The sequence below is a fragment of the Girardinichthys multiradiatus genome, chromosome 23, assembly GCF_021462225.1.
Source record: "Girardinichthys multiradiatus isolate DD_20200921_A chromosome 23, DD_fGirMul_XY1, whole genome shotgun sequence".
Lineage (NCBI taxonomy): Eukaryota > Metazoa > Chordata > Actinopteri > Cyprinodontiformes > Goodeidae > Girardinichthys > Girardinichthys multiradiatus.
The window spans coordinates 37971419-37981515 of NC_061815.1; the positions used below are offsets into that span (position 1 = coordinate 37971419).

Below are 10097 nucleotides of genomic sequence, written 5' to 3' on the forward strand. Positions count from 1 at the left end.
CGGAGATCAATTCTGGCAGAACTTTCCATGCAGTTACAAATATTTACATCATCTGAAACCAACAAGTCACATTTCTCTCAAATGGATTTTTGATAAGATTTAAATCAACCACTTTCAGACACAGAATAATTTTCAAATTTCTGTATTCACTCATGTGAAAGATAAAGAAGTTTTGTATTCAGACTTTCATTAGGATCATTTGGTATTTATGTAAATACACTCAGACAGAAAAAATATAAGCATACAAAAAATGAAAAATGTTCCGTTCTTTTGTCAAATGCTCCAAGTGTGCATTTAGTAAGTTTATAGCTTCTTAATCAGCAGATAAATCCTCTTTGTTGCCTTTGTGTTTCACTGATGGGGCAGTTAATTTTGTTCATGAAACATTTAGTGTGCTGATCCACCCTGGAGTCTGCAAAAACTGATCACATAAACCAAGTAAAGTTCTTCTGTAATAACATTTTCTTTTACTAAGATATAGCTGAACACAGTTTCCACACTAAGCACCAATTTATTGGCACAGAAGGTAAAGATGTGTAAAAAGCCTTGAAATAAATGTATCTTTTACAGCATAACATCACACTGATTTTTTTTTTATTCTATCTTCAATTTCAGTATATTTATTCAGTCAGAAAGGAAAATACCAGACAATAAAAAATAAAAATCAACTTGTTGTAAATAAAGACCCTTATTGGTTTCCCTTGCGATCCCTTCAAAATAAATGTAACTGGAGCCTTTTTAAGTTGTTCAATGTAAGCAATGGCTTTCTGGTTCAAGGCAGTATCCTGCTTTAGGTTTCTTCTGTTTCACCTTGCTATCATCTCGAAAATGTGCTTTGAGGGAGATAAGTTTCGTCCTCCTTCTCTCTGCCGCAGCATGTAGCCCGCGTTGGCGTTGCAGCAAGGTAGCGCACAGGGCCAAACACATGTCTGTCGCAATGACGCGTGACAACAGTAATAACAAACAAACAGTGAGCAATGAACACCCTTTCTATTTCTGTATTTAGTCGCCTAGGTAATAAATATGTAATTTAAATTAAATTAAATTGAAAAAAGTAGCGAGTGCAGTGCATTCAAAGCATTATAAGGGAAAGTAGTTAAAAACAAAAACAAAGAACACCTCTCATTGACTGAGACTTGAGTCCTATCATTGAATATAAAGAGCTGTTCAAAACAATCAAGATGTTTGTGAACGTCATATCACTATTCAATAGATCTTTGATCATACAGAAATCACTACTCATGCATACAAAAAAAAAACAATATATTAGCTCTCGGGCGGACCTAAGTGGCAGCCACTTAATTTGCTTGTGCCATGGGCCAGCTCTGGGTGGAAGGACATGCAATAATGCACTTTTGTGTACTTGGGATGCAGCAATCTGTCACTGAAGGATCTCTCCAGCTGTGAAACAGCTTCAGGCATGGCGTGGGAGACACTTGCACTGGATCACTGGACCTCAACATGAAAGTTCCTCCATCGCTCTTGTATTGCCAATAATGAAGAAGAGGTTTAGAAAATTATATGTTAGTCAATCAAAAGTATGCCTGAACAATTTCATACATTAATGTACCATCATTTTCACCGTTGGGAAAGATTTTTAGTCACATTATTTTGATTGTCAGCGTAATTGTTGTTGGATTAATTTGCGCTCATGTTGAGGATAAATGTGTCGGTAAAAACCTTAATGTCAGTTTCTGTCATAATTATGCTGAGCCGTTGAAATTCAACAGCTTGACAGAAACAAGGGCAAACAAAATGAATAATTAAGGAAAAAGCATAAACAATAAGCTGAAATAAAAACTGAAAGAGCCATAGGGCATTTTATGATGGGCAAATTTAATGATGTGTGTCATATCTACATAAAAACAAGAACGTTTTTACACCTGAGCTGGAGTTCATTTTCTTTTCACTTAAAAATCCAGTTAAAGCATGTATTTTTGAACTTGTCTAATTAAAAATAAATGCATTATTATTTACAGTTAAAATAACTTCAAACATCTTCAAATTCAGAAGTTTACATACATCTTAGTAGTTGGTCGAATTGCCTTTTAGACTGCATTACTTGGGTCAAGTGTTACCCAAGTTTTGGCCCATTCCTACTGACAGGACATGTGTAACTGGGCCACGTTTGTAGGCCACCTTGCTTGCATGCCTTTTCAGCTCTGCCCAGAAATCAAGCCTTTTCGATGAAAAGTCCAAAACATTGACTTTGTTTACTTTAAGCCACTTTGTAAATAATATGTTCAGGATCACTGGAACACTGGACCAGCTCTGTACCCTCTACAGGCTGCTCGAGGGTTCATGGGAGTTTGCCCAACCGGTTCACATGTGTTTTGTGGACCTGGAGAAGGCATTCGACTGTGTCCCTCGGGATGCCCTGTGGGGGGGTGCTCCAGGAGTATGGAATCAGGGGCCCTTTATTAGGGGCCATCCGGTCCCTGTACGAGCGGAGCAGGAGTTTGGTCCGCATTGCCGGCACTAAGTCGGACCTGTTCCCGGTGCATGTTGGACTCCGGCAGGGCTGCCCTTTGTCACCGATCCTGTTCATAACTTTTATGGACAGGATTTCTAGACGCAGCCAAGGGCCGGAGGGGGTCTGGTTTGGGGACCAGTGGATTTTGTCTCTTCTTTTTGCAGATGACGTGGTCCTGCTGGCCCCCTCTAGCCAAGACCTGCAGCATGCGCTGGGGCGGTTCGCAGCCAAGTGTGAAGCGGCTGGGATGAGCTCCTCCAAGTCCGAGGCCATGGTACTCGACCGGAAAAGGGTGGCTTGTCCTCTTCAGGTTGGAGGGGAGTTCCTGCCTCAAGTGGAGGAGTTTAAGTATCTCGGGGTCTTGTTCACGAGTGAGGGAAGAATGGAGCGGGAGATCGACAGACGGATCGGTGCGGCTGCCGCAGTAATGGGGGCGCTGTGCCGGTCCGTTGTGGTGAAAGAGCTGAGCCGAAAAGCAAAGCTCTCAATTTACCGGTCGGTCTACGTTCCTACCCTCACCTATGGCCATGAACTTTGAGTCATGACCGAAAGAACGAGATCCCGGATACAAGTGGCTGAAATGAGCTTCCTCCGTAGGGTGGCCGGGCACTCCCTTAGAGATAGGGTGAGGAGCTCGGCCATCCGAGAGGGGCTCGGAGTAGAGCCGCTGCTCCTCCACATCGAGAGGAGCCAGTTGAGGTGGCTCGGGCGTCTATATTGGATGCCTCCTGGATGCCTTCCTCGGGAGGTGTTCCAGGCACGTCCCACTGGGAGGAGGCCCAGGCGACGGCCCAGGACACGCTGGAGGGACTATGTCTCTCGGCTGGCCTGGGAATGCCTTGGGCTCCCCCTGGAGGAACTGGAGGAGGTGTCTGGAGATAGGGACGTCTGGGCGTCTCTGCTGAGTCTGCTGCCCCCGTGACCCGGTCCCGGATAAGTGGTAGACGACGAGTATGAGTACGAGTTAGAGATGTTCAGGATCATTCTCCATTTGGAAGACCAATTTGTGCCCAAGCTTTAACTTCCTGACTCATATCTTCAAATGTTGTTTCCATATTTCCATATACTCTAATTTGCTCATGATGCCATCTATTTTGTGAAATACACCTGTACCTCCCGCAGGAAAACACAAAACATGATCTGCCACTCCTGTACTTCATAGCGGTGAAGGTGTTCTCAGGCTTCCCCTCTATTCCTCCAAAAGTGGTAAATATGGCCAAACACTTCCATTTTAATTTCATCAGACCACAGGACATGTCTTCAAGAATGAAATACTTTGTCTTTGAGTGCATTTTACTCTGTTTTTAAAGGTAATGGCTTCTTCCTCTCTGAGTGGCCTTTCAGCCCATGTTGGTACAGAGCTCAAATCACTGTATAATTAGACTTTTACCCATTTCAGCCAACATTTTCTCCAGGTCTCTTGATTAAGTTTTTCCCAAACTTAATGATTGTCAAACCACCAGGGAATTAAAGTACAGTGCTTTACACTCAGTCTATGAGCACCACCAAGTAGGCACATAATACAGAATTAATCTGAAAATCAGAACATCTCCGCTGTCATGTCAGCCAATTCAAGCATTCAGCATAATGAGGTATGTGAATCTTCATCGGTGCAGATAGAGTATCTGCACAATATAGCACTGGAAGACGTAACATTGTTATTAGGTCATTCCTGCAATGGTGGCGAAGGGGTAGAGCCGTGACCCATGTACAGAGGCCTTAATCTTCAATGCAGCCTGTCACTGGTTCAAGTCCCGGCCTGCGGACCTTTGCTTCATGTCTTTCCTGTCAGCTCTCTTTCAGAAAGTAAGAAATATAATGGCCACTAGTGCTACAATAAAAAAGAGAGATGCTGGTGTATTGTTCACTTAATGTAGCATTGTTTGTATACCACTGATACCTGAGGCAGATACACAATAGAGTGACAGAAACTTTCTCTGGATTTTTCACATCTCACGCATCTTGTAGACTGTTAAGGTTAATGTCAATAGTTAATTAGAATGAGAATTTGTAATGATTGCAACACAATGTACCTACATTATGTTAGGATTAGGGCATATGGCACATCTGTATTGAAAATATTTGATGCATGGTTTTAAATATTTAAAAAGAAAAACTAAAAAGTAAAACTAATTTTTTGATCAGAGCCAAGAGCTTTCCTTTTTAAAAATACAAATCAAAGAACATTAGTTGGTTTGTAAACCAGTGAACGACACAGCAGAATGAGACAGACATTGCTGTTGCTTTAATGGAGATATTTGTTAAATGCATATATTCTAAAATAAGGGAGATTCTAGATATATCTTTAAATGTCTAAGGCGGTGAATCAAAGCAGACAGGATGAACTCCGCAAATACAGTATGAAATACAGCTGGCTGCAGCTATAAGTCCCTGATAACTCAAGTAAAAAGTATTCCGAGTTCAAGAAGCACTTTGGAAGAGATCTGTTTCAATTCCAAAATCTCACCACCTTTAAGCTTGAAAGATGTAAAAAAATGTTTTCCTTTTCTGAAGTCTGCACACTGCTTAGATTCACAGCAGAAACAATTGATACCAACAGCAAACCAGAGACAAGGTGAAAAACTGCTGATAAAAACATACCAGTAAATTCCAGCAGCTTTCTTCTGTTGTTTATTCAGTCAATGATAACAGTTCAAAAAATAAAAATAAAACATAGTTGGCCAACAAAACTCAAATCCTAGAAAAGCGGTAGCTGTTGAAAGCAAACTGGTTTTAAAGATTTATGGACATATCCACTGAAATGTCTCAACTATGAAGCTCATCAACACAGAGGAAGCGTTACCTATGTTAACTTACGTATGTTACTATATTAGCTACAATGATTTTATTTTAAAGTCTGTTGCACACAATTTTGTGAGGCAGCCAGACAATAAATGATACATTAACAGTATGTGTATCGTATCATGGAATAAATTTAAGCAGGTATGTAGTGTCACTTGACAAAATTACCCTACATTTCAACTATTTATTTATTTTTTATTTGACTTCTGTTTGCAGGACGTTTGACTAAATCTGATCTAAAACTATGCTAGACTTCAAGACATGCATGTTCCCCCAGGGCATTTCTTTTGAGTTTATGCATAGCCTTTAGGACTTTCTGATCCCCTATTTATTTATTTTTCTTGTCAATATGTTGTAGATGCGGTGCTGTAGTTTAGATCAGGGTCTTGTTGCACAAACCAGTACATGCCGAACTTTAACCACCAGACGGATGGCCTAACATTTAAGAATGCGTCTCGTTCCTTTGAACTGTGTTGAAATAGATGCCTGCTGATGATCATTGAATTAGGTGTGTTTGATCAGCTGTTTTTTTTAACAACACACTGCTTCTACATTTTGGCTTAGTTTACTAAATTAATACTGATTGTGTAATGTGTTGTTCAGATGCTATATTCACCTTGACTTCTGTTTCTACTCTGTACCATAGAAACTCTGAAATTGAAAGAGGGCCTTTTAACTTTTGTCCTGCCTGTGGGTCATAAATAACATTAGTGTTCAGTAGAATTTAAATTTGCGATTACTCAGTATGTGGTATTAAAACAAATCACCAGAGGGAAGGCAGGTACAGTCATATTCATGAATTTGTCTTTCTCCTCCTTTGCTTTTCACCCTTGATATTGTTTTGGTGCACGCAGTTGCCATAGAAACCTAATGTTTTAATCCAACCACCTTTTAATACCATGTGGGAAATATCAGTGTCTGTTTGCTATCCAATTTTTTTAGAATAATTACTATAATGTTCAGGATAACTATGAGACTGTGCTCTTACAAGATTGGTTTAAATAAAAAGAGGGGAAAAAATCATATAAATAGTATTTTGCATCATTCTATTTGTCCATGAAAATGGAGTTTTCCTCTTCTGTTCACTTTATTGTGTGGTACTGCTACTTGTTTAACCTGGAGAGGCTCACTTGTTGTGATGGTTCCACCAGTGGGAACTAACACTCAACTTTGAATAAACAGCATAAAAATTACACCTGGAAAATATGGTGGAGGTTGTTCTCCCCCCTATTCTCTATCTGTCCAAAATAATAAAAATGAGAACCGCTGCAAATACGCTGTTTTAATACGAATTGTCCTTGCCTTATTTAGTGCTGAAGACATGATCTATTCAACATTGACTGGATTTCTTTATCATTGCACCATGTATGGAGCTCGAGTGACTGAACACACAAAAACATCTCAAATATAGAACATTAAGGACAGCCGCAATTACACCGAAGAACCTTGATATGCACTTTAAGTACAGACAAGTAGGGATATCTTGTGAATCTGATTGCAGTATCTGTGAAAAAGTTCAATTAAAATACCGTGGGAGTCTTGCATCGGCGCCTCCACTCCACCAGCGAGCCTGCTGCTCAATTCCACATGTCACCACCAGGCGGTACATAGAGGAAGAAATCCCAATACCTTTGGTCATGCTGAGTTCTGCTCCGGCGAGGGGCTTTAAAAATTTCATCTAAATCTGATTTTCCTGATGGAATCTGCGGTCACTTCCTATCTGTTGGCAAAGCATTAATGAAGGCTTCCTGTCATGCTTTCAAAATGTCATGTACAATTATTATTTGTTTTTAGACAAAGTTTGAAACTACAGACTCATTAATTTGAAATGTTTGGTGGTTGTCAAAGATCTTTCAACTCCAGTTAGGAGCAAATCCCATTATTCATGTGTGATTTTGATCCGAGCGTATGCAAACAGCAAGATTTCAAAATGTGCCGCTCCGCCACGCCCAAATGGTCCAGCCAACACTGTTCAGAGTAGGAATTAACATGACCTTGTTCTGTGTCATCAGACAGTGCTTGAAGGCTAATGTGTGAGAGTTGAAAAGGAGGACATCTAACAGTGAAATGTGACTTTCTGTTTTAAGTGGGTGGGGCTAGAGTGATGTCAGCAATTGAGCACGTGAATGTGTTGAGTGCAGGTCTGAGATGACACTGAAAGTTTGATGCTGCTGCTATCTCGTGTGGTGAAGTTAATACAGTTTCTTCTTTTATGGTGAGAATTTCAGGCTTGGCCAAGCCCACACGATTTTTTGCAGCAAAAACTTTTGATAACTTTTGATCATCAATGCCTTAAGACCATACTGAGACATTTTGAAAGCTGTAAGTAAAAAGCTGTAGGAAGAGTTCGCTCAGATATGACATGTAAACGAGAGAAAATGGTGGCTTTGATCCAAAATGGCCGACTTCCTGTGGGGTTTGGACCATGGCTCCAGGAGACTTTTTTGTAGATTCTGAGAAGTTAAATATGTGTGCAGAATATCATAATCCTTGGTCAAACCATGGTCTGGGCTGGTTGTTTTAGTGCTTTGAGGGGGTGTTGTGGAGGAATTAGGCCACGCCCACCAATTATTTGACTGAATATCTTTTGGGGGCAGGACCAGGGGTTGGGCTACACTTTTTCATTCGGTCACTTTGACTGACTGTCATAGTCTATTTTTACTGATTACTTTATTTTTATAAATGATAATAAACATTCTATAGCATTTATTTTCATTCATTTTAATTTCTCTGTGTTTGTGTGTCCTCGGACAAATCCATTTCTCATATTGGCTTTTTAACACATGACGCAGTATAATTTTCCGTCCTTCCCTCCTCAGCCAGGAGAACTCCTGCTCCCACTGAACTCTGAACTCCCGCCTAACATCCTTGTTGCCGCTTGCTCGCTTCGTAGTTGCCGAGGGCTGATTACTTGTTTGTTTTTCATCTTCCACTGCATCAGTACCTCTTTTTTTCATCTGTTTTTTCAATCTCCATCGGCGTTATTGGGCGTTTTAAAATCACTTCAGACACTCAGCTACTGTGAAATTTTTCTGAGTGAAGCCAATGACGCCATGCATCAAGTGAGAAAACAGCTAATTAATATGCTAACACGTCACCAAGTGGTCAGGGTAGTCATTTGCATTCTGTCAAAATGACAGCTGGCCCTCACCGTATTAAAAAATGGCCATAAATAGAAAATATTGAGTTAACGCAACCCATGGGTGGTACTAAGTGCAATCCTATTGAATATGGTGCAGATCAGATGATATATTGGAGCCAAACGTATAGGCCATGGCATGATGTCGGATTTCGCCATGCTGCCACAGCTACCCCCTTTACCCAAACCTCTCAGCACCAACTTAGACCATCTTGTTATCTGTCAATGGGGACCGTTTCATGTTGATTAGGTGAAGAGTGTCTAATATGGACCTTCCAAAGTAAAACATACTTCCTGTTCTCCGTGGGCGGGGCTCCAATGATGTCAGCATTTGACCAATAAGTATTGTTCGGGGCCAGATGTAGATCGATCTTAGAAGGTTTCGTGTCTCTGTGTCTTTTCTTGTAGGAGCTACAATTTTGTTTTTCTTGGCGAGAAGACAAACTTTGAGATCTGGCTCTGTTCCTTCTGCATGCACAAAAACTCATGATTTTGATAACTTTAATTCAAATATTATTATTTGTTCAACCGACAGTCTTTTGCATTTATTTGTCATACACATTATTTTCTGTAAATGAGCACACATGTGACATTGCCATGATTTATTTCCAAGATTTCTGTCCAATATTTGAGAGGACATCAAAATGACGTCAGTTGCTGCTGCAAAGGCTTTCTTTTTCATCTCCACAGGGGAGGGTATGTGCATTGTTTTTATGTCGGTGTTTATCTCCAAGCCATGTTGAAAACCTTATGTTGAGCTAGATTAAAAAAATGTCCATAAATTTAGGTAGGATATATAAAATAAAGTAAAAAACCATAAGTAAAAGAAGTCAAAAATACCATAATATGTCATATAACAGTGCAGAAAGTAAGACAAATAATACATTCCTTTCCTTTACAAATACTTAAAAACAATGGATTTAAGCTAAATTTGTTTATTTCGAAGCAGCTTTTAGATGCTATATTTCATCTGTTTAAGCTTATCAGGTTCAGCGCTAATCTATAGTAATTTTTTTTATAATGCCTTGTAAAACTAAAAACTGTTGATACACATTGAACTTTACATTTTGTCACATCAATCCAAATTTCAGGGCATTCCAGCCAGATGTTATGTGATGAACCAACAAAATGTAACTTGTCATGTAATTTGTGAAGTGAAAAATGTAGGATGGATAGTATTTAAATGTTATCAAATAAAAATCTGAAAGTGTGGTGTACATGTGTATTTAGCCCCCCTGAGTCAGCAATTTTAGAGCAACCATTCGCTGCTAATACAGCTAAAACTCATTTGGATTTACTTTCTATTAGTTTTATTAGATTCTTAATTTTATTTAGCTCTGGACTTTGACTTGGCCGTTGTACAACATGATTATGTTTTGATCTATAGCTGTGTGCTATAGCTCTGGCTGTATGTTTAGAGTCATTGTCCTGCTAGAAGAGCTTTTAAGTGTTTTGCAACTTTGAACTGGCTTTCTTGTCATTACCAAAAAAGTGCATTCTCAATGCATAACATCTTCATCACTTTGTTTTAAGCTATGGAAGATTTATTTTAGAGAGATGTACAGCGCATTTTAGCAGCTCATGCAGGATTGCCATGGTCCCCTTAGCTACTCCTCTGATTTATCCTCTGCTTGCCCAGCTGGCATCACTGAGCTGTTAGGCCCCAATGACAAGAAGTACATT

General features: G+C 39.8%; 1 long non-coding RNA gene across 1 annotated transcript; it reads right to left on the reverse strand.

Annotated features, from left to right (window-relative positions):
- Window positions 1-1282: 1282 nt before the first annotated feature.
- LOC124860020 lies at window positions 1283-6119 on the reverse strand. The gene is made up of 3 exons (XR_007036245.1): window positions 6043-6119; window positions 5892-5963; window positions 1283-1481 (listed from the first exon to the last, which is right to left on the reverse strand). It is a non-coding gene; the product is annotated as an uncharacterized LOC124860020 (long non-coding RNA).
- Window positions 6120-10097: the final 3978 nt, after the last annotated feature.